Genomic DNA, 27665 nt, shown 5'->3' with positions numbered 1-27665 from the left:
GAGGGTGCGGTATGGGGTTAATGGGGCCCTGACTAACAGGATTCACACAAATAAAGGGATAAGGCAAGGGTGTATCCTGGCCCCATTATTATTTAATTTATACATCAATGACTTGCCAGGGTTAATGAAGGATACCATGGTACACATGCCGATGATCCTAAATACTTACTGTAACAGCTTGCTTTATGGTGATATGATTTTATTATCATACTCACAAGTAGGATTACGTAGGCTATTAAGAAGATTCAGCTCTTATTGCCAGGATAACTCCCTAATCATTAGCAAATCTAAATAAAAAATAATGGTGTTTGGAAGAAACCATCAGAGACATAAGTGGCAATTAGATGGTGAATCAGTTGAACAGGTTAACAACTTTGTATATTTGGGCGTAACTTTTTCCAAGACTGGATCTTGGGCCTGCCATCATCAACGGAGTACATTTAGCAAAAGCCCATTTGAATTTATTGCTCAAACTAAAGAACCATAGTTACCCAGGGTCCCTAACCCCATTAATCAAGGTTTATAAGGCTAAGGTTATCACAATTCTCTTGTATGGAGCAGAAATTTGGGGTTTTTACTCAACCACAGTCCTAGAACAAACACAGTCTCCGCATTTGAGATGTATTTTGGGTGTAGATCCAAGAACATCTGCTGCAGCAGTTAGAGCTGAACTGGGAATTCATACAATTCAGGCATTATCTAAAATTAGAGCTTCTAACTACTGGTGCAAAGTTAATGAAATGGAGACTGATAGACTCCCCAAATTATGCCTACTAGAGCAAATAAAACTTCAATCACAAATCTCCTGGATCACCAAACTAACAAATTTTGTAAGAAGCTGTGGCCTTCCTGTCTCTTGTGTAACAGGAGAACAATCCAAAAAAAGACTTGTCCAAAGAATTAAGGATATAGAAGCACAAACTGATATAGCTATCCTTAGTAAGATGGGTGGGCAGAAGCTGGGACGAGTAACAGGCGCTCACTCTGTTACGCGGCACTCGGGATTTGACCCGCCAAACTGCCGACCTTCTGATCGACAAGCTCAGCGTCAGTTCGAAAGCACGTAAAAATGCAAGTAGAAAAATAGGGACCACTACGGTGGGAAGGTAACAGCGTTCCGTGCGCCTTTGGCGTCTAGTCATGCCGGCCACATGACCACGGAGACGTCCTCGGACAAACGCTGGCTCTTCGGCTATGAAACGGAGATGAGCACCGGCCCCTAGAGTCGGAAACGACTAGCACGCATGTGCGGGGGAACCTTTACCTTTACCTTTACCTTTAGTAAGATGGGTAACTTGAAATGGCTGAGTAAATACAAACGTACTTTTCAAGTAGACAGTTATTTGAAGTTACAACTCCCAAAACATCTTAGGGAGATATTTACAATAGCGAGATTCGAACAGCTTGACACAATGGTCAGATATGGGAGATTTCATGCTATACCCTACAATGAACGTCTCTGCATTTGTGGAGCGGCAGAGGTAGAGGACCTGGCTCACATCCTATTTGACTGTTGCCTGTATAAGAGGGCGAGAGACAGGTATCTTGGTCTATATACCAAACGAATGACCCATTGGGATCCCCATATCAAAATAACTTACCTTATGTCTGGCCAGAACTTGAAAATAACATTTAACGTAGCACAGTACTTACGGTAAACAAAATGATCCGGTTGAGATCTGCATATGTGGGACTGATTGGAGCAGATTGCAAGGGCGACTCCGAAATATAATGTTATCATATTTTATCTATATCTTAAATTATTGTACATTATTACAATTTCATTTTAGATTGTATTTTATTACTATTTCATCTTAAATTGTATTTTATTTTAATTCCATTTTAAATTGTATTTTATCAAATTCCATTTTAAATTATATTTTATCAAATTCCATTTTAAATTGCCTTTATCAAATTTTAGTAACAATTTGTTGCTGGAACTTTGCACTTTGATATGGCTCAAGGGCTAATCAATAAAGACTTATTATTATTATACATGCAGATCCAAGCAATGTCACCTTTTCAAATTGACAGATTGGGTTTTTTTAAAAAAAAAAATGTGCAGAATTTCTAAGTGGCATCCAGAATTTTTTGGTATGGCACCCAGACTTTTTTGGTAAGGCACCCAGAGCCATGGCAACTACTTGGACTACCATGGCTGGTTTATGCCATAATCTTTCAATTTTGATTTTCAAATCTTAATAATTTTGTGTTCTCCAATTCTTTGTCTTTTATTCCACTATCCCCCCCCCCCGGTATTGCCACATCAATTATATACACTTTCTTCTTTTCAATCACTATTATATCTGGTGTATTATGAGGCAAGACTCAGGACCAGATGGATTATACCCCAAGGGTCTAAAAGAACTGGCAGATGTGATTTCAGAACCACTGAACTATATCTTTCAAAGATCCTGGAGCACCGGGGAACTATCAGAGAACCGGAAAAGAGCCGAAGTAGTTCCCATCTTCAAAAAAGGCAAAAAGAAAAAAGATCCAAGAAACTACAAACCTATCAGCCTGACCTCAATATCTGGGAAAATTCTGGATAATCAAGCAATGAATCAACAAACACCTAGAGGCAAACAAAGTCATAACCAAAAGCCAACATGGGTTTGTCAAAAATGGATCATGCCAGACAAATAATATTGTATTCTTTGACAAGATGACAAAATTAGTGGACCAGAGGAATACTGTGGATATAATTTACTTGGATTTCAGTAAGGCATTTGATAAAGTAGACCACAACTTACTACTTGAAAAGATAGAAAAATGTGGGTTAGACAGCATCACCACCAGATGGATTCATAACTGGCTGACCAACCGCACTCAATGTGTGCATCAACAGAGGGACAGAATCAAGATCATGTAAAGTGTTAATACCACTTTATAATTCCTTGGTAAGGCCACACTTGGAATACTGCATCCAGTTTTGGTCACCACAATGTAAAAAAGATGTTGAGACTCTAGAAAGAGTGCAGAAAAGAGCAACAAAGATAATTAGGGGACTGGAGGTTAAAACATATAAAGAATGGTTGTTGGAATTGGATATGTCTGTTTTTCCTCAATCCTACCATCACCCGGAATAGCAACATCAATGAACCAGACTTTCATCTTTTCAATAACTGTTATGTTAGACATGTTATGAACAAAATGCCTGTCTGTTTGGATCTTAAAATCCCATAAGATCTTAATTTGCTTAACTTGTGACTGCCCAGTCTAGTCTCTGCAGTTTTCTTGGCAAGATTTCAAAAGTGGTTTGTCCTTGAATACTTCCTAGGGCTGAGACAGGTGACTGGCCCCAGGAGAATGAGCTGGCTTTGTACCTAAGGCCAGACTAGAATTCACAGTCTCCCAATTTCTGGCTTGATGCCTTAACCACTGCATTAAACTATGTTCCCTGCTGATCTAAGTAAGTGGATAGCTCAACTCACGTATGCTATTATTGTCTTAAATGTTATTATTGTCTTAGATTCTATGTGAGGCACAGGGGACTGTTGACTGGTATTATTTTGCAATACTGTATGTTCCTCAGTAGCCAATAAGTAGGAATAAGCAATAAATTAATTACACTTAATTAAGTGTAATTAACAGTTAACTAGAAACATGATTAATTAAAATAGTATACTATATAAGTTTTGGGAGCATTCTCTGAGAGAAAGAATAGCATAGATTTAATCCTAGGCCTGGCTTCAGGGTCTGTGGTTATCTCTAGGGCAGTATCAGAAAGGACTCCAGGTGACACATTTATTCTTTGATCTGTATCATTTCCCTCTAACACAGGGGTGTCAAACTCAATTTCATTGAGGGCCGCATCAGCATTGCGGTTGCCCGCAGGGGGCCGGGTGGGTATGGCCAGGGTGGGCGTGGCCTATTGGGTGGGCGTGGCTAGAGTGCGTATGGCCTACTGGGTGGGCGTGGCCAGCTCTACATCGTTCGCATCAAGGGTGCCTATGGGGGCCTGGGCAGGAGTGGGACAGATCTGAGGGTCTCTGGCAGAAGGAGGGTCTCTGGGCCAAGGCAGAGGGGGCCGTTCCCTCACTGTTTCCAGGATGTCTTCGCGGGCCACATGAAACCACTTTGCGGGCCGGATCCGGCCCCCGGGCCTTGTGTTTGACAAGTCTAACACATCTTTTAACTAACAACTGCATGCAGAATCTAAGCTGATTTTTCAGTGGGTGAAACTCTGTTCTATTGTTTCCTGTATGGATTTATTTGAATTTTAAAAGGTTCAGTGTTTTCAAAAATAATGCAATCATGTTATTCAGTAGCACTCAGCATAAACTATACTGGTAGTCTTCAACGTACGGCCACAATTGAGCCCCCAAATTTATGTTGCTAAGGGAGGCATTTGTTAAGTGAGTTTTTTTTCCCTATTTTACAAGCTTTCTTGCCACCGTTGTTAAGTGAATCACTGCAGCCGATAAGTTAGTAACCCAGTGGTTAAGTGAATCTGGTTTCTCCATTGACTTTGCTTGTTAGAAGGTCACAAAAGGTGATCACACGACCCCAGGACACTGTAACCGTCATAAAGATGAGTTAGTTGCCAGGCATTCGGGATTTTGAACATGTGACCATGGGGATGCTGCAACAGCCATGTGAAAAATGGTGATAAGTTGTTTTTTTCAGTGTCATTGTAACTTTGTAACCGTCACTAAATGAACTGTTGTAAGTCAAAGACTATCTGTACCTCACCTTTTCTGTTCCTGGAGATTAAAACAAAGGTGTGCCAGACTGACTCATGTTTCAATTGTTTTCTATGGCTCCCAAACTGAAAATGTCCCATGAACTCAGCCAATAAATGCAAACAGAAAAATGTATTTTACCTCTTCTTAGGACAATGGAGAAATGGGAAAAAGTGAAAAGATGCTAGAAATAAATAAAATTGGTCTTGTCAAAGGTGGGATGTGGTTTACAGGGGAGTCATTCATACACTGGCAAACATGTATTATGCACCAACATGCAAACTGCAGCACGTCCTATCATGCTTCCAGGATTCACCCACATACCACTATAAGTTCTCATAATTTGGGATGAGAATAGCAGGGCAGGCTGCCTCTGAATTTTATTATTATTATTATTATTATTATTATTATTATTATTATTATTATTATTATTATTATTATTATTATTATTATTATTATTATTATTATTATTTTGGCTATCTTCAAGGCAGTCCCATATAGATCACAATATAGTGAAACCTTGATTTACTGGATCTTAATTTTAAAAACTTCACATGCAATCAAAAAAAATGATCATTTACACCATTTGTTTAATGGCATCATTTACATCACCAATGCACAAAGTCATTGTGAAAATGACGTGAACGCTATCATAATTGGTGTGATAACTTTCTCACTAATTCAATGGGCATCCATGAACAATGAATATCTTTCCTCTGTAGTTAGTCCAATAAAACAAGTTTCACTGTAACCTTACCTTTGGCTTTACCAAAGGTCTCTAAATGGTAGTGATAATACTGAGAGCCAATTGCCAGCCACCTGGATTCCTTAGAATATTTTCTGGCCTGTTCCCCTCAGGCTGTGTAATTGATCCTAAATGTCAACTTGATAGCAAATCCTGTATCTCCTGACAGTATTTGAACAGCCCCTGCCTCTTGCCACTGTAAAAACTCCCATACACTGATTCTTTACGAAATCACTTCTCTACTGAAATTATCAGAAGAGTAAACTACAATAATGAGTATCATTACTGTTATAAATAAATGGCAGTTGGGAACTCAGACATAAGCCTTAGATATTAAAATGCAGGTCAAGCCCTGATGCACTGGAGTTATTTTCAGTATTGTTCCAGATTCATTAGACTACAATTCCCAATATCCCTCAGCTTCAATAGCTAATGTCGATACCAGCTGAGCTAATAGGAGCCCAAGATCCATAATGGTTTGGGGGCAATGGGAGCTATTGTCCAAACATTATGGCCTAATCTCTCGGAGAAGTCAAATCAGCAAGTGACTGATGTAATGTGATCACCAGGTTTCTCACTTAAGTTCTCAGGGTTTAGGGAGATTCAGAGTCCAATTCACTGGAGTAGTTTTTGGCTGCAAGACCAAGACTTTTCCTTGGGCCCACAATCCACTCATCCCAACATCACACAGCCTGTCACAACAGTAAATTGCAAAAGAAAATGAAACCATAGTTGCTTTATTCCTGGGCCTTATTGTCTGCCTTTCCACTGTACCTTGATTATTTTGCCCAGAGTTCAGGGACCCTGTCTATTCAGCATTCAAACTCTGTTGTGGATTGTCAGATGCAAGATAAAGTTGTGGTGGACAAGTTATAAATTGAATGCATTTCAATTGGCAGGTGAAAGAAAGCAATAACTAAAGCCTCCAGAGAACAGGAATTATGGCCAGTAAGCACATGTTGCAATATATGGTCACCAGAAGGTCTAACTATCTCTATTATTAAAGTGAACAGGTTGATTTTCCTTGGATTTCCCCCGTGAAAACAGATATCGTTCTCTTCTGTTTGACACTTTCCTGCAATAGCTCCTGAAAAGGCAAACAAGGGTAATTGGGATGGGGCTAGGATATGGATCTGTATTCCTGTTCTTCCTCATGTGGCCTCTGGCAAACTGAAAAGCAGGCTGTAAGCACTTGGCATCACTCCCTTGTTTTACTTCTCTGCAAGTACTTTCATTCAGGATTGCTTTTGGCACTGGCCAAGAATCATAAGTTATGATGTCCTGGCAGATAGGGCTTCTCTCTATTAAGCATGGACACTGTTATGTACTGGGCTTTTGGTACCTCACTATGTGTGCTGCTGGAGAGTTAACGGCTCTCCAGCAACCCAGACAGGATGTCTCTGGTCCTGCAATTGGTCAACCTTGGGCAGCAAGCATGGGTTCAATCTGATTGGTTGCTACCAGAGGGTTTGGCTATATATTGTGGCAAGATGCACCCCAAGTCCCCAGTACAGTTCCAGCTTAATAAAAGAATGAGTTTCTCTGTACTCAGCTGTGTGTCTTCATTCCTGCTCACCAGAGCCCACGACATAATAGACACAGATCTGTAATATTACAAACATTTAGATTTAACTGGGAAGAGGAACAGTTAGTTTGGAGAAGTAGTCAATCTTTTTTTTTAAAATCCCATTTATATCCCGCCCTTCTCCGAAGACTCAGGGCAGCTTACAATATAAAACACAAATCAATGTGCTTAGCAATAGCCTTCATTCTATGTATATGCCTGCTTATTAGGGCTTTCGGGGGGGGGGGGGGGGGCAAGCGGCATTATTACAAAGTCAGCTTATTGCCCCCAACAATCTGGGTCCTCAATTTACCTACCTCAGAAGGATGGAAGGCTGAGTCAACCTTGAGCCTGGTGGGACACGAAACTGCACTAATTGCAGGCAGCTGGTGTTACTTAAGGAGGCATTAGCCCACTGCTCCACCAAGGCTCTTGAAACACACAGTAGCCTTCCTCATCTATTCTCTGTCCTTTCCGAGCTATGTACAGCCTCAGATATAAGAGCTTATATCTCTTTTTAAAAAGCAGAGGAACATTCTGGTACATGGGCATTTTGCAATTTTGAGCAGCAGGCCAAGAAACAGGCAGAACCTTGTGAGACGTTTTATATCAAAATATATTTTATTTTTTATATTGTTTCCATCTTCCCTTAAAACGTTAGCAGAATCCACAATGGAATGAGAATCAGCAACTCCACTAGATAATTGACAGCCAAGCTGAAACTAAATTAATCAAGTAGCAATGGAGGAAAACCTTTAATTCAAACTTCCTCAAAACCCCAAATAGGTTACCCAGACTTAATCCACATATCAAAGGATAAGGTCTGGAAACACAAACAGAGTTAATTAAATTAGGTTTTCCAGCAGAACTGCATATTCACAAGAATAAACATCATGAGTGACCCAATCACACAGGCACATACAGGGCCCTCAAGTGTTACCCTAGAATCAGCACATAGACATTTCCAAACTCTCTATTTAACTGTGTTGCTGTGCCCCATATCTCTGCAGCAGCTGCCCCTAAAAGCAAACTTGCTTTTAGGAATAAATATTTCTTTCTGCACAGCTGTCTGGATCTCACTTTTATTTATTCTTGTGTAATCCTGGCTCAAGTTGGAACCCCAAATTATTTTTTCTGACAGCCTATGTATTTGTCAAGAGGTAGGTGGGCATTTACAAAACATAAAATGTAATTTATGTCAGTTTAGTTGAAAAATTCAATTCAATTCAATGCAGCAGGGTTGCTGTAGTGCTGCCTCATGTTATCTAATAATTGCCTCCTTCTTTCACTATAAAAATTACAGTTCAGTGGCCATTTGGATGGAGGGTTTTTTCACATTTGAAATTAGGATTTGGGTTTGAGTTCAATTAGATTTAGTCTCTTCCCAGCATGGGATTCTCCTACAATGAGAATCATTTTCTTATAGAGAAAAAAAACCATTGGTCTTATGTCTTCACATGTGTTCAATTTTACTGTTGGCCTCCAATAGATATGTCAGGCAACTAACTAGTAAAACATTGTGCACTACTGATTTCAGGTGAGAAAGAAGGAAGAACCTAAATTAGGAGAACAGGGTAAAGTAGCTTGCTTCTGTTCTCCAGTTTTCCAAGTATTCTGGACATTTGGATTCAAAATTAAAACTTTCCTAGTAAACTATCTTTCTTGAAAGACATAGGTCAAGTCTCTGTCTATTGAATTAGGTGTTTGTAATGCAGCCACCACATTTATGACCCAGAGGATTGCTGGGCATATTAATATGCGCTGCCAATTCAGGTCAGATGAATGCAACATATAAAGTATACACAGTTTGCACATGAGCAGAAATGTGCTTTATTTATTACAACACTAAAGAAAAATGAAGTGAGGTTTTCGTGCATCAGTGGATCACCTTGCGATTCCTTCTTATGTTTTAGCAAATCCAAAGGTTGGAGTTAGCCTTACGCTTTGTAGAGCCATCATTAAAGCAGTGGTCATTGGAGCAAGGTAAGCTATCATCACTTCAAGAAGACAACCACATTCAAACAAGACACTTTCTCTCCCTATGTATTTGCCCTTCTTTTATAGCCTGAGGCAACCTCTCTGCTCTGCTAGTTTCTTTTGCGATTGATTAAGAATATTTACAATGAGTTAAGAACGTTCATTTATAACATGGGTGCTACTTTGCCAACATTGAGATTGTTCTGGCTAAGATGCTCTCTGGTCTTCACATACATTCTTGAGCATTTTGCCACCAAGTCTTTCTCCCCACCATCCTTCCCTCCCTCCCTCCCTCCACTTGATTACCTGCAGATCTGGGATTTTCTCTTTGTTCTTGAACTGCAGCACAGGTTCCACCCTTGGAAAAAGACCTATATCAGTCTGGATGGTTAGATTAGTCTTTGGTCTGCTGAGTCCTGTCAAGGCTACCCTTCCAGAAGAAGGAGACCAAGGGGCATCCATCTGTTCATTGGTTTTAATTATGCATTATTGCTGGCTTGCACTGCTGTTTATCTTATCAGAGTGCTGGAGAAGTTCATAATTTATTTTGCCTCTCCTATTGAGCCCTCAAGGAGCCTCCAGTGGAAATGGAAAAGGGACTTCTAGTCAGTAACTTAGTGACACCACTTCTGCATGAATTGTAATGAATACTAGTAGGCATCCTGATGCAATTTAGGGTGTTGGCAATCATGGTTAAAGCCCTTCATGACCAAGAACATTTACCTGGGATCTAGGAAGTGTACCTTTTCTATGGTTATCTCTGCTCTCTGGAACATTCTTACCCCCCCCCCAAACTCCTGATATAGCACAGACCCCAACTTATCTTGTCTTTAGTAAAGCCCTTAAGACCTGGGTCTTCACCCAGGCCTAATGGGTAGGTTGAATGGGAGTTCCCCTGCCTTCCAATAACGTTAAGAGAGTTGGTAAAGTCAGGGTTTCTTCAATGAAACAGTGAAATCTTAGGGGGGCCAGAAGAGGTATATTTTCTATTGCAATCCTACCCAATGGACCAGCAACCCACTCCCCTCCTGAGATCTGGATCACCCCAACTTTGCTGTCCTTTAGGACAGCCTGAGATCTGACACTTCCCCCAAGCATTTGCCAGAATTTTATGCAAGCCTGTTTTACAAGAAGTATGTTACTGGCCTCTGGCAACTGGGTGCCCATATACACTGAATAAAGAAATCAAATAAAAATAAAACCTCGTGTCCCCTATTCTGTATTTCTGAAGAACTTTGAGGAGAATATCATATCAATACAGAATTGGAGGTTGCTGTTATTCAGCAGGGAGATGTCTAAAATAACAAGTGCTGATAATTTTATGTCAGTTTCCCTTTGAGAGAATTCATGCAGACAAACACATTACTTAGCTTACCACAAGCAGTGTCAAGACTTGTCCCCATTGGCTAATTAAATCTAGCAAAAGGGAACTGATGGGAGTTGGTCCAGAATGTAGTAAATGTCTTATTACATGGGTTATCTGGCAGAATTCTTTGTACATTGAAAGAGGTAGTTATGCCATTCTTCTACATGACAATTTCCTTAAATTTAGAGCTACTAGAGAATTCCCAACTGACCACAAACATCTTTTAGGATAAAAAAATCAGGATTGTGCTGGTAGTCTCTTCTGACTAAATAATGCTAGAAACCTTATGACTTTTAATAACATTTCCTAGTCAGAAAAGATGCTAACCAGACTCTAGATTTTTAACACCATACTGTCTCAATACTGTAATGAAACTGAATTCCAGAAAATCAAAGCTATAAGACCAGAAGCTGGAGATGTCTCTAATTCTGAATACATTGTACATATACTGGAAGTAGGAATTACCACAACAATACTAACATATATTTGTATTTAGGGATTTGGGGAGGCCTTTGGGATTTAAAGTGATGAATAATCTTTCTGACAAGATTATCACATCTGCATTTCTGCAGACCTGGTTTCTGTTTGGGGCAGAGAGACTTTTTTTGGGGGGGGGGTTGGTTTCTTCCTTTAAAATCCTTTGGGGAAATATATTCTGCCTTTTTAATATTCCCCCAAATATTTCTTTCTCTGGATTGTCCCCACAAAAGGGTGGGAAGTGATAGTTTCAGACAACCCACTGACATTCTGACAACTAAACAGCTTTATATTCTTATAGTGAAAATAGAGTCAGTATACGAATTTGAATTTATGTTTTCAAAATGCAGTGTTTTCACTCTATCTGGGACTAAGTGGGAGTTCTTAGGATCTTAGCTTTCTTATGATTACAAAATTACTTTCAATGTTATTTTGCATTCAAATTCCAAGTCTCTTACTTCCCCACTTTGCTTTGTTAAACTAACTCCCTTCAAAGATGATTTGGGTTAATTTTTTGTTTTCTGCTGGCCTAGCCCTTTCTAAAGCAAAGGAGGTTGGGGGCGGGGGAAGAAGAGTGAATAACAATACTTCCTCAAACTCTTGGAAAGCTAGTTCCTGGATCATGTTTCTCAGCTCCTTTACAGCTGCCAAGCTATCCTCTTCACATGGATGCTTTCTTTTCCACTGTAGACCATTCACTGGCCAGTTTGCTCACACATCCTTCCTCCAGATGCTGCTGGGAACTGGATAAATCCATTGTGTATTCTCCCATTCTCCAGCTCCACTATTTTCTTTCATATGTATAAAAACAACCCCACTTTATTCTGGAAGGAGCAGAAAATGAGCAGGAGGAGCATCAGCTCTTCTTAGCTTCCATATGACTTGCAGCTCAATTCTCTGAAATAAAAACTAAATATGAAATGGCTAAAAACTAATATAAAAGATGTTTCCCAGAAGAGCAAGCTTCACAAATTCAGTGCCACAGACATCGAGATAGCCCTGTCTCAGCATCACTGCTGTACTTGAGATGTCGGTTGGAAGCTAAAGATGAACAGCACATATTACTTTAAGTGTACAGGGATGTTCCTACGAAGGAAGGAACCGTGTTGAGTCCCAAATCATTTTCCAAGAAAGCTGTGCATAGGGAGTCCCATAACAGAACATAGACAGAGATTTACATTAAAATAAATTGCTGTGAACCCCCACCCTCACTTCCCATCCTCCGCAGGGGTAGCACAGAAGATTGCTTTGAAACTAGGAGTAGATTGGAAGTGACAATCGGCTCAATTCCCAGGTGTAGGCAGCTCATGATCAAAGGGGCTTGATTAGCATAGATCAATGGCAGTGACACAGGGAGAAAATGGGAATGGAGAAAAGAAAAGAAAAAGAAATGATGTGGTGGGACTGGGGAGAGGGGGAGAGAATCATTTATTTGCTAACAGCAACTCCATCTGACTGTATCTCCCACAGTCATTTCTTCCTTGGAAATCTCAGGGGAGACTGAACTGAAGGTTAAAGCCAGGTTAGAACTGGTTGCTACTGAGCAGCAATATGTTTTAGATCAGAACAGATTCCTAGCATATCTATGTCATGTCTCAATTTAGTTCAGTACAGTGAAAATTTATTGCACCTTAACGCCCTGCATTGCCAAATTGCAAAATGGAAAAGATGGTGGGGGAGGATTTTGCAAGTTCCGAATACTCAATTTCTGCTTCATATGCTTATCCATAAAGGTAGCTTCATCTGCCAGACATAAATCTAGAAACCTTTAGTCCAGAGGTCCCCAACCTTTTGAGCACCAGGGACTGGCTCCATGGAGAGAGGTTTTTCCATGGACTGGAGGGGGCATGGTTTCATGTACCTCCTGCATCCCATGGATGGGGCTTTGCTTGTTTGTGTGGACTGGTTTCTGGCATGCCGCAGCTGAGTGCCGGTCCTTGGACTGGGGGTTGGGGACCCCTGTTTTTGTCCATTTTCCTCCCCTGTATAATTCAAATGTCTGACATTTATAGCTCCTTTTAGACATGCCTAAAATAACTCAACCTAGCTATTCTATCAGGTGCCCTCTGCGTTTGGCTCTGAATGAAAATTGGAAATGTTTTTATCCCAAGAGGAACGCTCTGAAAACCTAAGTGAGGAAGAGGATCTGGCGAGAGATGGATTGCTTGTCAGTTCCTTCTCATGATGACGTTGATGTTACAGGTACTGTACTAGAGGAGGGGAAAAAATCTCCTTCTCTCCCAAAATTCCTCTCACCCTTCCCAAAGGGTCACCTTCCAATGACATCCTTCCAAGATGTCCAGAGCTTCTCTAAGAACCAGTGCCTGAATTCTTACAGGTGAAAGTGTCCCGCAAAGCCAACCCCCCTCCCCCTCCCCCCATGAATCTATATTGTCTGCTCCTTGAATTTCCTTGTGGGAAACGCAAGAGGGATTTAAGACAGAAGAAGAAAAAATCTGGATTGTTTCCTTCCAATATTCCATTCCATTCCATTCCAAAATTCTATTCCATTCCATTCCATTACCAATATTCCATTCCATTCCACTCTGTTACCAATATTCTATCCCACTCCATTCCATTCCACTCCAATCCATAACATTACCAATATTCTGTTCCATTCCATTCCAAAATTCTATTCCATTCCATTCTGTTCTGTTCTGTTCTGTTCTGTTCCGTTCCGTTCCATTCCATTCCATTCCATTCCATTCCAACCTTCTATTCCAGTGATGGCGAACCTTTTAGAGACCGAGAGTACAAACTGCAATGCAAAACCCACTAATTTGTTGCAAAGTGCCAGGGCCGCATCAGCATTGTGGTGCCCACAGGGGTGGGGGGTGGGGGAGGGTGTGGTCTACTGGGTGGGCGTGGCCCACATAGTGGGCATTGCTGTGGTGGTCACGGCAGACTGGGTGGGCATGGCAGGGGTGGGCATGGTGCACCTTGTGGACCTCATCCCATTAGGCCACTGCCAAGAGCTGCAGGCCCGTCCAGCATGAAGGAGGCAAAGTGGTCAACTATGAAGCCCAATGTAGAGGTGGTACAGCACACCCAGGGCCAACAGGCAAAAGGCCACCCCAAGCGCAGAAAGCCAGATCCCCATCCGCATCATGGCTGCCCAGGCCCAGCAAAATTGGGGTGAGAGGAACACAATCCTAGCTTGCTGGGTGTGGGTGTGCTCTACCACCTCTCCTCGAGCTTTCCTAATGGACCTGCATGAGCTGATGGCGGCCTCTAGCACGCATGCCATATGTTCATCATCACTGTTCTATTCCATTCCAATATTCCATTCCATTCCAATATTCCATTCCATTCCAAAATTCCATTCTGTTCTGTATGGTTCTATTGTTCTGTTCTGTTCTGTTCTGTTCCGTTCAGTTCCAACATTCTAATACATTCTATTATATTCCATTCCAATCCAATATTCCATTCCATTCCATTCCATTACCAATATTCTATTCTTTTCCATTCCATTCCATTATCTTCCATTCCACTCCACATTATTCCAAAATTCTATTCTATTCCATTCCATTCCATTCCGTTCTGTTCCATTCCATCCCATCCCATTCCATCCCAATATTCTATTCCATTCCGTTCCATTGCATTCTGTTACATTGCATTCAATTCCGTTCGATTCTATTCCATTCTATTCCATTCTGTTCCATTCCATTCCAATATCCTATTCCATTGTAATATTCCATTTCATTCTCATATTCCATTCCGTTCCATTCCATTCCATTCCACTCCATTCTGTTTCATTCTATTCCATTCCATTCTATTCCATTCCATTCCATTCCACTCCATTCCATTCTGTTCCGTTCCATCCCATCCCATCCCATCCCAATATTCTATTACATTCCATTCCATTCCGTTCCATTCTATGCCATTCCATTGCATTCCAACCCATTAAAATATACTATTCCATTCTAATATTCCTTTCCATTCTCATATTCCATTCTATTCCATTCTGTTCTGTTCCATTCCATTCTATTCCAATATTCCATTCTGTTCCACTGCGTTCCGTTCTGTTCCATTCCATTCCACTAAGTTCCATTTCATTCCTTTCCATTCCACTCCATTCCATTCCAGTTCATTCCGTTCTGTTCAGTTCCATTCCATTCCATTCCATTCTGTTTCATTCCATCCCATCCCAATATTCTATTCTATTCCATTCCATTCTATTGCCTTCCATTCTATTCCCTTCCATTCCACTCCATTCCATTCCAGTTCATTCCATTCTGTTCTGTTCCATTCCATTCCATTTCAATATTCTATTCGATTCCATTCCATTCCATTATATTCCAATATTCCATTCTGTTCCACAGTATTCCGTACCATTCCATTCCATCCTATCCCAATATTCTATTCCATTCCATTCCATTCCAATGCATTCCATTCCACTCCATTCCGTTCCGTTCTATTCCATTCTTTTCTATTCTATTCCATTCTATTCCATTCCATTTTGTTCCGTTCCATTCTTTTCTATTCCATCCCATCCCATCCCAATATTCTATTCCATTCCGTTCCATTCCATTCCATTCTATTAAATTGCATTCAATTCCATTCCATTCTATTCCATTCTATTCCATTCCGTTCCATTCCATTCCATCTCATTCCAATATCATATTCCATTCTAATATTCCATTCCATTCCCATATTCCATTCCATTCTATTCCATTCCATTCCATTCCATTCCAATATACTATTCCATTCTAATATTCCTCTCCATTCCCATATTCCATTCCATTCCATTCTGTTCCATTCCATTCCAATATTCCATACTGTTCCACTGCGTTCCGTTCTGTTCTGTTCCATTCCATTCCACTCCATTCCATTTCATTCCATTCCATTTTATTCCATTGTTCCATTTCATTCCACTCCATTCCATTCTATTCCATTCCATTCCATCCCATCCCATCCTATCCCAATATTCTATTTCATTCCGTTTCATTCCATTCCATTCCAGTTCATTCCATTCTGTTCCATTCCATTCCATTCCATTCCATTCTATTCCATTCTATTCCATTTCATTCTGTTCCATTCCATTCCACTCTACTCCATTCTATTCCATTCCAGTTCATTCCATTCTGTTCCATTCCGTTCTGTTCCATTCCATTATTCCATTCCATCCCATCCCATCCCAATATTCCATTCCATTAATTTCCAGTTCATTCCATTCTGTTCTGTTCCATTCCACTCCATTCCATTCCGTTCTATTCCATTCTTTTCTATTCTATTCCATTCTATTCCATTCAATTTTGTTCTGTTCCATTCTGTTCCATTCCATCCCATCCCATCCCAATATTCTATTCCATTCCGTTCCATTCTACTAAATTGCATTCAATTCCATTCCATTCTATTCCATTCCATTCCATTCCATCTCATTCCAATATCCTATTCCATTCTAATATTCCATTCCATTCCCATATTCCATTCCATTCCATTCTATTCCATTCCACTCCATTCCGTTTCATTCTATTCCATTCTATTCCATTCCATTCCACTCTTCCATTCTGTTCTGTTCCATCCCATCCCATTCCATCCCATCCCATCCCATCCCAATATTCTATTCCATTCCATTCCATTCTATTCCATTCTATTCCATTCCGTTCCATTCTATTCCATTCCGTTCCATTCCATCCCATTCCAATATACTATTCCATTCTAATATTCCTTTCCATTCCCATATTCCATTCCATTCTGTTCCGTTCCATTCCATTCCATCCCATCCCACCCCATTATTCCATTCCATTCCAATTCATTCCATTCTGTTCTGTTCCATTCCATCCCATTCCAATATTCTATTCTATTCCATTCCATTCTGTTCCATTCCACTCCATTAAATTCCAATATTCCATTTTGTTCCACAGTATTCTCAGTAAACAATATCTTGTATGACCTTGGTTCTCAGGCTCAGCAGTTCCCCACCTGCAAGGCACACTCCATTCTTCCCCCTTCCCCCTTGGGTCTGTGGGCAAGCCAAGAAACTGAAATGGCTGAAATAGCATGAGGCTTCTTTGAGCTTGACAGGTGGAATAAAAATAAAAATTAATACTTTTGTTTTCTTTTACTCTGAGCAACCTTCTCCCTCATTATACCCCAAAGAGTGCTAGTTAGTTTCATAGGTTTCTGGGGTGTGTTTCTGGCTTTGAATTTAAGCTGGGACTGCAGTATAGTCACTGGTGACAAATTTCTCCCACCTTTACTGTTTCCTAGGTTAAAGGTGCCCTTGTCTATCAAGTCCAACTACATACCGGTATATGGCAGCAATATTTGGATGATCCAAAAAAATGTGCAGTGTTGGCCCTGATTTGTGTTTAACAGGGTAGAACAAAGGCTAATGACCCTCTTTTACTGGTCTACTATAGAGAGCGTCCTCTCGTACTGTATTGTGGTTTGGTATGCTGGTCTGACAGCTGCGGATATGAAAGTATTACAGAGGGTGGTGAGCACAGCCCAAGACTGTGGCTGTCCCCTGACACCACTGGATGACATCTCCAGGGCTCACTCCCTTGGAAGAGTGAGGAAAATTCTCAGGGATGACTCACACCCTGGACGATATCTCTTTACTCTCCTACCATCGGGTAGGAGATATAGGAGTATAGCCAGCCGCACCAACAGACTGAAGAACAGCTCTTATCCATGGGCTGTCAGGCTTTTGAATGGGAAATAATTTTATAAACTTTATGCATGATTGACTTCTGAGGCTGGTGTGTTGTGCAATTAGCTCACATGGTGTAATAAGATGGAGGGTTTGTTGTCACTGTGAGTTGGGGGTGGGGGCATGAAGGGAGGCTCAGCCAATCTCAATGTATACATGGTTGTACTTTGACAATAAAAGGTTCATTCATTCATTCATTAACCATTTGAGAAGATCCACAGCCTAGACTGAGAAGTTTAAAAACCATCTCAGAATAAGGCAATTGCAAATCTTCTCTATCATGTCAAAAATATTGCATAGATGCACCCATATAAGTCATCAGAAACTGAGCATAACTCTCAGGTCTTTCTTTTCCTAATTTCCTCCTTCAAAGCTGCCATTTGTAGCAGAGAAGGAAAAATGCAAATGGTCTGATTGTATCTCTTTCTTAACACAAATAAGCACTAATGCAACCTTAATAACATTTTGCACAAGTTGCAGGTGGATTAAATCCAAAATGCATAGGCCAATTGCCTTTTATTTTTCAATATTCAGATATTCCACGAAGCCAAGAGTGTCACTGAATTGGTGACAGTTTAGGAATTGTTTCATTCATTCTGTTGTCCTTCGTTAGCTAGAGTGAGAGAGCAGATCTTCCAGAAACATGTTTTTGTTAAGCATTTGAGACTGTTTCCATCACTGACTATGAGAGATGGGCTGTCACCTGGCTGGGCCCTTTCTACTCCTTTCCATCAAAGACTGCAGTCATTTTTCATCATCCAATAAAACAGGAGAAGCCAGTTGCACTAATAGTGACTTTAGCAAGCTACTGAGCAAAGGCTGTCCATCTGTGTATATATTTCTGTGCATCTGCAGAGTTGCAGGAAGATTCAAACTCCTTGCATGTAGAAGCCTAGTTAAATGTTCCTAAAGAATAAAGATTTCAGTGTAGCGTTCCCCTGGATCTGATACATTCCACTCTGCAATCTAAATTGCTATTCTCAGGGTTGGCATTCCCTCATATGATTGCCCACCAACAATTGGAAAAGGGACAACTTTGTTGGAACTAATTTAGGAAGAACCCATCAATAGATTTCAGACCGATTGTCAGAATCCATTTATATCACATTCATAAATGTATGTTTAAAACATTATCCCCCCCCCCATGGATTCTGCCATCTCCCGAGGAAGGAGGAGCGCATGTGGATTCAGCCTGCCTTAGGTTATTTCAAAGACCAAGGGAAATCTTTTGAACTGGGGGAACAAAAGGGAGGGTTAGAGAAGAAGGCATCTGGCCTGTGTCTTCATTTAATTCTGTAGGGGAAGAAGGCAATAACCATAAAGATTCAAAGTTCCTTTTTCCCACGAAAGGGATGACATGAAGTAAAATGATGGGGGCTGACCAAATGGGGTTGAGGGAAGGGGGGTTGAACCAGGAACCCTTTATAAAGTTTCAATTTGTAAAACAATACTAAGTCCTGTCTTGTATTTCCACAACCAAGTATGTCCTAGTAAAAATTCCTTTTGGACTAGAACTGACTCCAAGAGTTTTTGTTTTCCTAAGACATGGATTGGGGTGGGTCCTGACACCGATGCTACTTTTGAACTGACCTTGCCTGAGTGTTCCTTTTCCTCTCATTAGTACCATTGTAACTTTGAACAGTCACTAAATGAACTGTTGTAAGTTGAGGACTACCGGTATAAAAGAGGATTGGAAACTCTTCTTACAGTTTCTGAGATTCTGTTTTTAACCCCAACTAGCATAAAAAAATCAAGTGGGATCCATTCTATGACTGCCTTGGTCCATCTGCCATCAGTTCTTCTTGCTATGTGACCAGCCCATTTCCATTTCAATTCTTTTACTCTCTTAATGATTTCATATACTTTTGTTTGTTCTCTATTCCATGTGCAAGTCTTTCTATCTTGTCTTGTAATGCTGAGCAAGTATCTTCCCCATGGCTGCTTATGCCACTTGTAGTTTTGATATCGATTGTGAGGTTAGTATCCATGTTTCACCGTCATACGTTAGAGCAGGAAGCACATACTGATCCCACTTGGTAAAAAGTGTCCACAAAAGACACCTAAAACAAGATGCATCGATGACATCATCAAGTATTTTGGGCCCAATTGTCAAAAGAAAGCTCGGGACCATATCGGTTGGAAACATGCGGAAGAGGCCTTCATCCTGCAGTAGATAGACAATGGCTAAGATGATGAGGATGAGGATGATATGATGCTAGTAGTATAAAAAAATACCTTTACTGAAATCCATACAGTTCTTACTTCCTCAATCTTTCATGCAGCTTGACATAGACATGCATACACATCCATCAGTGTCTACCAAACAAGAAAGGATTGCTATATTTCTGACAATGTTCACTCTAGACATAGCCCAGATGCTGTTGAATTACCTCAAGCTTGGTACAATTAGGCAGGTACAATTAGGCACGGAAATCCTTTGGACGGCCCTGTATTGTTACATTGCCCTTCTCATGCAGTGGCAAATGATGAGGTCATCCCAAGACTTTAGGAATCTTAATTTCTTCTGAGAATCGAGAAGACCAGGGCAAATAAAATAAAAGGTAAAACTAACACAAAAGGAATATATAAAACAAAATAATGCTGAAATGGGAAGGGAAAAGAAGGCAGGAAGGGGTTTGGCAGCAACGATTTATAACCCCGTCTCCGTGAAACCAGGCCAGAAAGTCATCTGTATGCAGCACCAATTTCCCCCTCTGGGCTTTCACAGAACAAATTTCAGCTGAAACCCATAAATAAATTCTCTCTCCCTGCACCAGTTAAAGTTTTATTCATTGCTCGTTTTGTGATATGCTGGAATTTTTTTTATTTTTTAAAAAATCCCTGTGGATTTATCTTTTATCTGAAATGTTAAAGATTAAAGCTTCAAATCACCAGCCCACCACAAGAATAAATAAAACTGGGGGCTTAATCCCAGACAGAGTTTCTTGGGGATCAGTTTGGGAACTATGTCTGGGCTCTACATTAGAGAGTTTGCTATTAATGAATTTATATTATTGATATTCACAGTCAAAACACTCTTCTCCTTGTCCCTCTTGACTCCTGAATTTTGCTTCTTCACTCCAGCTTTTGCAAGAGGCAGCAAGTTAAGCCATCAACTTTCTTATAAAGAAAGTGAGGAAGACAGAAAGATTTTGTGGTTGTTGTTATAGATATTAGCAAATTTTTAAAGAAGGCAAATGGGGCAATGGGAGTCTAAAGCAATGTTGCCTAACTTGATATTTCTGAGCCATCCACAATTCTCAAAGACATTGAATGTAGCCTCTGCTGATCCTTCAAGAACTTGCCTTGTAATTGTAAGGTTTAATTTGGCAGAAGAAGAAAAACTTGCTGTTTATTCATTTTATTGTAGTTGAATGCACTTAAATGGTTTAACTTTCAGCAGGTGACAACACTTGGTTCACCTAGCCCAGACATGTCAAACTCGTGACGTCACCTGAGGTCACGCAACATATCGTGACTGTTTTGCCATTGCCAGCAATGGGGTGGGCACGGCTTCTGCGTGACGCATCCGGTCCGTGGGCCAGCAGTTTGACACCCCTGACCTAGCATGATCTCAGAAAAGCAGAACAATGTTCTACCCATCTCATTAGGCCATCCAGAAATCCCAGTACTGTAAAAAAAAGTAATATCATGGGAAAAGAGAATGGCAAAACACTTTTATATTATTTCTAAGAAAACATGATGCCACCACAAGGCAAACTGGACTCAAGGCAGAATTAATTTTAGCTACAGTTGATAAGAAAGGATTAGGATCAGGAGGGAGAAAGAGAAAGAGAAAGAGAAAGAGAGAGAGAGAGAAACAGAAAGAGAAACAGAAAGAGGGAGGGAGGGAGGGAGGGAGGGAGGAAGGAAGGAAGGAAGGAAGGAAGGAAGGAAGGAAGGAAGGAAGGAAGGAAGGAAGGAAGGAAGGAAGGAAGGAAGACAATCAAGCAAAAGAAGATATTCTCACTTTGGAGGTCAAAAATAATTTTCAGGCCCTTGCAGGCAAAACAGGCTCCAGTGTTCAGAGGAAGAAAAGGAGATAAATACCGTAGGATGGGAGAAAGGATGGTGGTTATAAGAAGGCAGTGAGAACTGTCATTGTGCCTGGTGAGTTCTTGCCCTGGGGAAATGAAACAACCATATGCTGATTGGACTTATCAGTTTCAGAAATATGCTGCCTACCAGGAGCAAAGCTGTGACAGAATGTTGTTCAGAGACTTCTCAGTTCCACCGACAATTATCCTTTTTTTGATAATACATGTGAAGACAAACGAAATGGAATGCCACAATTATAGCATCACAGATTGTGAACATCACAGCAGGAAGCTCAAGATCCTGCCCGATCAGGTAGCATAAGAGATTCTGCTCAATCTGAAAGAGAAAAGGAGAATCCTCAGTCACAAGCAGTTAGCAGGTGGGACAGTTCATGAAAGGTTTTATCAAATAAAAATCATCATGCAAATGTTCTGGGCGAGAAAAGATTCAAAAGTCCCAGCAGCACCTACCGGTATTTTAATAAAAGATGGCTGCAGGGTTCCTGTCACAATTCTCCAGAATTCTGTATTCTAAGTGCTAATTCATATCATTAAAACCCTTTTTTAAAAAAAATCTGTGTGAATCTGGCTTCCTTGATCATGCTGTGCAGCTCATGGGCTTGACAGGTGGCATTTTCATCATCCATCCCTCCACTTCAGGACCGGAAGGGGAGAAAAACCTCCAAGTTAACGAGAGACATGGTTCTCTGGAATCATAGTCTCAGTTGTTTAGATAGTAACAGGATAAATTTAACAGGGACTAGTGCAAGGGCTTTCAACCATGAAACAAAAATTGATGTATCTCTCTTAGGCAGTGCTTTTTTTATAAAAGAAAAAGGTGCCGGAACTCACACATGTCATAGAACCCACCTTGCCCTACCCTACAAGGTTCCATCCAAAAAAGGTGCTGGAACTCCGTTCTGAGCGTTCTATGAGGAAAAAAGCCCTGCTCTTAGGTTATAAATTAATAAAATTGAAAAATGTGTGAGAAATTGAGGCTTTTGCTGGCCAATTGTCCATAAAGCTGCACAGTGATTAAGGGTACATTATAAATGCCTCAGTTCCCAACCTGATCAACCACCAGAACTTAATTTCTATGGTTTCCTTGTGAGGAACAGCTCTTAAATATTATTTATTATATATATATTATATAACTATAAGTAATTGTACTATTTATATAGTATTAGATATATATTATTTATTTTTATTTTTATTTTAATCCCATTTATATCCCGCCCTTCTCCGAAGACTCAGGGCGGCTTACAATCTAAGCACAAATCAAATGTGCTTAGCAATATTAAATAATAATATTAAATAATTGCAAACTGAATATGAACCAACAGTGAGATGTGGCTTCCAGAAAGACCCATGAAATTTTAGGTTGCATCAATGCTTTCTAAATCACAGGAAATCATTCTATTTGATTCCCCTTTTCTTATAACCCACCCTGTCCAGTTCAGGACTGCACACTTTATGAAACATTCAATGAAATTGAAATAAATTCAGAGAGAGAGAATGAGGATGATCAGAAGAGAAGAAACTAGAAGCATAAGGAGAAATTAAGGTGGTAGGTATGTTTAGCCTTGGGAAAGACAACTGAGCAGATACATGACAGCCTTCAAATACCTTGAATGGAAGGATATCACATAGAAAAGATCAAGACCTGTTTTCTCTTGCTCCAAATGGTAGAATACATAATGATGTCTTTTAAGGCAAGTTCGAGTTGAGCATTCAAAAAACCATCCTAGCAAGATGAGCACTTCCAGAGCAGAATCAATTTCCCAGAGAGGTGACAGACTTTTCTTTCTTTGGATGTATTCAAATTAGATAGCCATCTGTCCGAATGGTTTAATTTGGATTTCTGCAGTGAGAAGGAAGCTGGACTTGATAGTCTAAAACAGGGATTTTCAACCAGTGGTACGGATACCACCTGTGGTACATTGGCACCTGGCAGGTGGTACGCGACCATCCTAGAAAAGTGGTAGTGGGGGAGAGGAATGAGCTGAACCGGTGGCAGCACCGCACAAGCCTAAGTGAGAGATGGCTGGAGCTAGGCAACTGGTATTACTCGGATATTGCCATATCCTAAAAGTGGTACAATGGGTGAAAAGGTTGAAAAGCCCTGGTCTAAAACAGGGCTTTTCAACCGGTGATATGTATACCACCAGTGGTACGCGACCCTCCTGGCAGGTGGTACGCGACCCTCCTAAACAAGTGTAGCAGGGGAGGGGAATGAGCTGAAGCGACACAAGCCTTAGTGAGAGGCAGCTGGAGCTGCAGGACTCTCAGGGCTCAGCAGAAGCCCCAGGATCATCGCAGGGCTCCAGCTGATTGGCACTTTCAGAAGAAGTGCATAGCTGGAGGTGAACTGAAGGGAAAAGGAGGGGAGAGAGGAGAGGATATAAAAGGAGGTGGTTTTTGCAGGAAAGGGGATGGAAAAGAAACTGTGGAAGGAGAGCCCAGCAGGCAGGGAGGAAAAAGAGACAGGGAAGAAGAAGCTGTTGCTGGAAGAAAAGGTCCCCTGGTTCATTTTCTCCAGCCAGGAGAATGCAATCAGCACTGATGAAATGAAAAGCCGGGAGATGAACATGTCGGAAAGGAGGTTGGTTTATTTCAGAAGCCAGTGGGTTCTAGATCAGATGTTAGCTTGATTGGGTTACAATAAGGATTTTTATACAGTTTTTACAGCATTTTGTAATTCAGAAGTTCGGTTTGTGTGCTTTGGTTATTGGAATAGTTTAGTCTGTTTCACAAAGGTTAGCAATGAGTCCAAAGTGTTGGTTTCCATAGGCTTAATCCCATTAAACAAATGTAATTAGTTTTACCCCCTTATCTTGAGTCTGTCTATGGCTTTTAGCAAGTTTTCTTTGCAGGTAAACAGGCTTAATTTAAGGTTATCGCTTTTTGCAATTAAACTGAGACATGCCTGAGGCAGCTTGAAGGAAAAAAATGGAGTTAGTGTTTCTTATTTTGGGAGGCTTTTGTGTTCCTTTCTTGCTTTGTGCTTGATTTCTGTGTCATTAGGGGTACAGTGAATGGACTGGTGTGTGAATGCACTGGTGTGCATTCTTACTACACTGTGGAAGGAGAGCCCAGAAGGCAGGGAGGAAGAAGAGGAGATGGAGAGAGGAAGAAGGGCCGACCAGCCAGCTGGTAGTGGTTCATATTAATAAATATGGATAAATTCATCATACATTTGTCAGTGCAAAGGGAAAGGAAAGGAACTGCCACCAAAGAAATTAAAACTGGTACTTTTTCCCCTTTTTTACAGTTTGTAACATTTTATTAGATTATAGAATAAAATACAAAAATACAAAAGCAAATAGTAGGACACAATGGGGAGGAAAAAGAGGAAAAAAGTATGGGGGAGAAGGGGAAAAGAAAAGAAAAGAAAAGGCATTGACTTCCAACTTCCTCTGTTGCAGTAGAAGGAAGCATTAATATTGAACCTCAACTTTTTACTTTTCCATAATATTATAAACTAGCCATTTCTATAACAACAAATGAATCTAATCAGTAAAACCCAAAATCTGCCCCCTCCTTTTTTTTGTCATCAAGTTTTTGACACTTTGCTAAGCACTGGTGGTACTCAGATATTGTCATGTCCTAAAAGTGGTACAATCTGTGAAAAGGTTAAAAAGCCCTGATCTAAAAGATGTTTTTAATTCTATGACTCTATTAAAAATATAAAATCAAACCTTTTTTTGATCCTAGTTCCCCTTATTTCCACCCTAAAACCCTTGTTTGCTACTAAAAGCAAGTAGTGTCCAATACAAACTCATTTAGCCCAGATCTAAAGCAATATTTCCCCAAAATAGCAACATGATATTAGAGTTCCCGATCTCGATAACTCATCACTTCTTTCTTCCAGGCCAACTACAAAAACTTCAGATTATTTTCTTTGATTCTTATATTTCAGATGGTCCATTTTTTTTCCTTTTAGTCCCACTAAACAAATGTGGGATGTCTGTAGCTATACCCTTTCTTCCCACCAACTCTCATGGATTATACAGTAGCACTGGAAAAAAGCACCCAAAAAACCCAGTCACAATATTGCCCCCCCACAAAAAAAGGGCTGTCCTTCAATATAGGCTTAACAGGTAGTCCTTGAAATTGTGATGGGCTTGGAATGGGTCTTTTATGGTCCCATAAAGCATTTCTGGCCATCATAATCTGTTGTGTCCCCCCCCCCCCACACACACATATCACACACACAGAGTCACATGACCGCATTTGGGTGCTTAGCAACCAGCTCACATTTACAACTTGTGTAGCATCCCACAGTCACATGACCGCAATTTGCAATGTTTGCTGGTTTTCAACAAAATAAAAAGGCCCATTCATAAGAACTTACAAATGCAGCATTCACTTAACGACCATGGATTTGCTTAATGACTGCAATGATTCGCTTAACAGCTGCTGCAAAAAATGTCATAAAATTGTGTCCCGTCTGATGAGTGCCTCGACTTATGACCGTAATGACTTATGCCCTGAAACAGTTCCTAATTGCTGTCGTAACTTGATGACTATTTGTATTTAATCTCAACACTGACTAGGACAAGCTCACATATAAGTAAATGTATAATTAAGAGATCCCAAGAACACTAGAAGTGGTTTTGAACATAGGTAGATATCATGGTTTTGAAATTGCTTGTTCTAAAATAGCAATAGAAAATACCCAGTTTTATTCAATTAAATTTTTATTGATCATATTTTGATAGCCCCCCCATCTCACATGCAAATGACTGAGCAGCACATAACACTTAATTAAACAACAATACATTTAAAAAGAGTCACAATTAAAAAGTAACTATTAAAATAACAGAACAGGACAGGATGATAATTACTCATAGTAAGGGAACCATAGTTTATATACTACCAATATTCATGGTTTACAATAACCAGCTTACTGCTTTCTTATAAATATTTTGGAAGCATATGATCTGGAAATATAATAAATAACTTTGTAACAATTTGTTTATACTGGAAAAAGTTATGTCACACAGAGACTACAATCACTGGATCTGAATTTAATTGCACTGAAAAAAACCAGCAGGACTTCACTTAGCTATGATAGATTAAATCCTATTAGTTTCAGTGGATCTACTCCATGATTAGATCAAATATATAAGGAATATATCTGCCTGGGGAATTGCCTTATCCCAATTACATTGTCCCATCTAACCTGGACAGGTAGGGAGAGCCTGATGTATATCCCATCGAATTTTGGCTGGTGGGCTCCAGAAAGAGATCCTTCTCTGCTGCTATTTCCCCCACCCCTTGGAACATCATAACCTCAGAGGTGAGGCAGCCCCCACCCACCCACTCACTCACCCCGGTCTTCTGGCTTTCTGAAAGAGTGAAAAACCTGGCTCCCACAGTTGGCATGGGGTCTGAGAGCGGGACATGACCATGGGGGTGGTTGGTGTTGTGAGGGTATTTTTTCTGCCTTTTAAACTTTTAATATTTTTAACTTGACCTTTTAAATTCTGTTTTTAGCTTTGTTCTTATGTATCTCTTATTTATGTTTTATATTATGAGATGTTTATTATATTGTAAATCACTTAAAGTCAGTGAGATGGGTGGGGTAGAAATGTGAGGAACAAATGTGATGAACAAATATGTGTGTGTAAGATAGATGATAGATAGATAGATAGATAGATAGATAGATAGATAGATAGATAGATAGATAGATAGATAGATAGATAGATACTCTTATGATAATGGATTCTAAAATAATTATACTTTTTCTATCCCTATACCTTATGAGCAGTGCTGGTGCAATGGTTGGAATGCAGTACTGCAGGCTACTTCTGCTGACTGATGGCTGCCAGCAGTTCAGCAGTTCGATTCTCACTGGCTCAAGGTTGACTCAGCCTTCCACCCTTCCAAGGTCAATAAAATGAGGACCCAGATTGTTAGGGGCAATATGCTGACTCTGTAAACTGCTTAGAGAGGGCTGTAAAGCACTGTGAAGCGGTATAGAAGACTAAGTGCTATTGCTATACCTGATCTCCATGGATATTCTACCTGGGAGAATTCTACTTATTCTTCAAGAGCCTGCTTTAGCTACAAGTGAGTATACATAATAGGCCAGGAACTTGACTGTGTGTCACTTTGACTCTAAAGAATAGAAATGCATAGCTAAGGCAAGTT

The sequence above is a fragment of the Vipera berus genome (assembly GCF_964194415.1).
Source record: "Vipera berus genome assembly, chromosome: 2".
Lineage (NCBI taxonomy): Eukaryota > Metazoa > Chordata > Lepidosauria > Squamata > Viperidae > Vipera > Vipera berus.
This window is presented reverse-complemented; position numbering follows the sequence as displayed.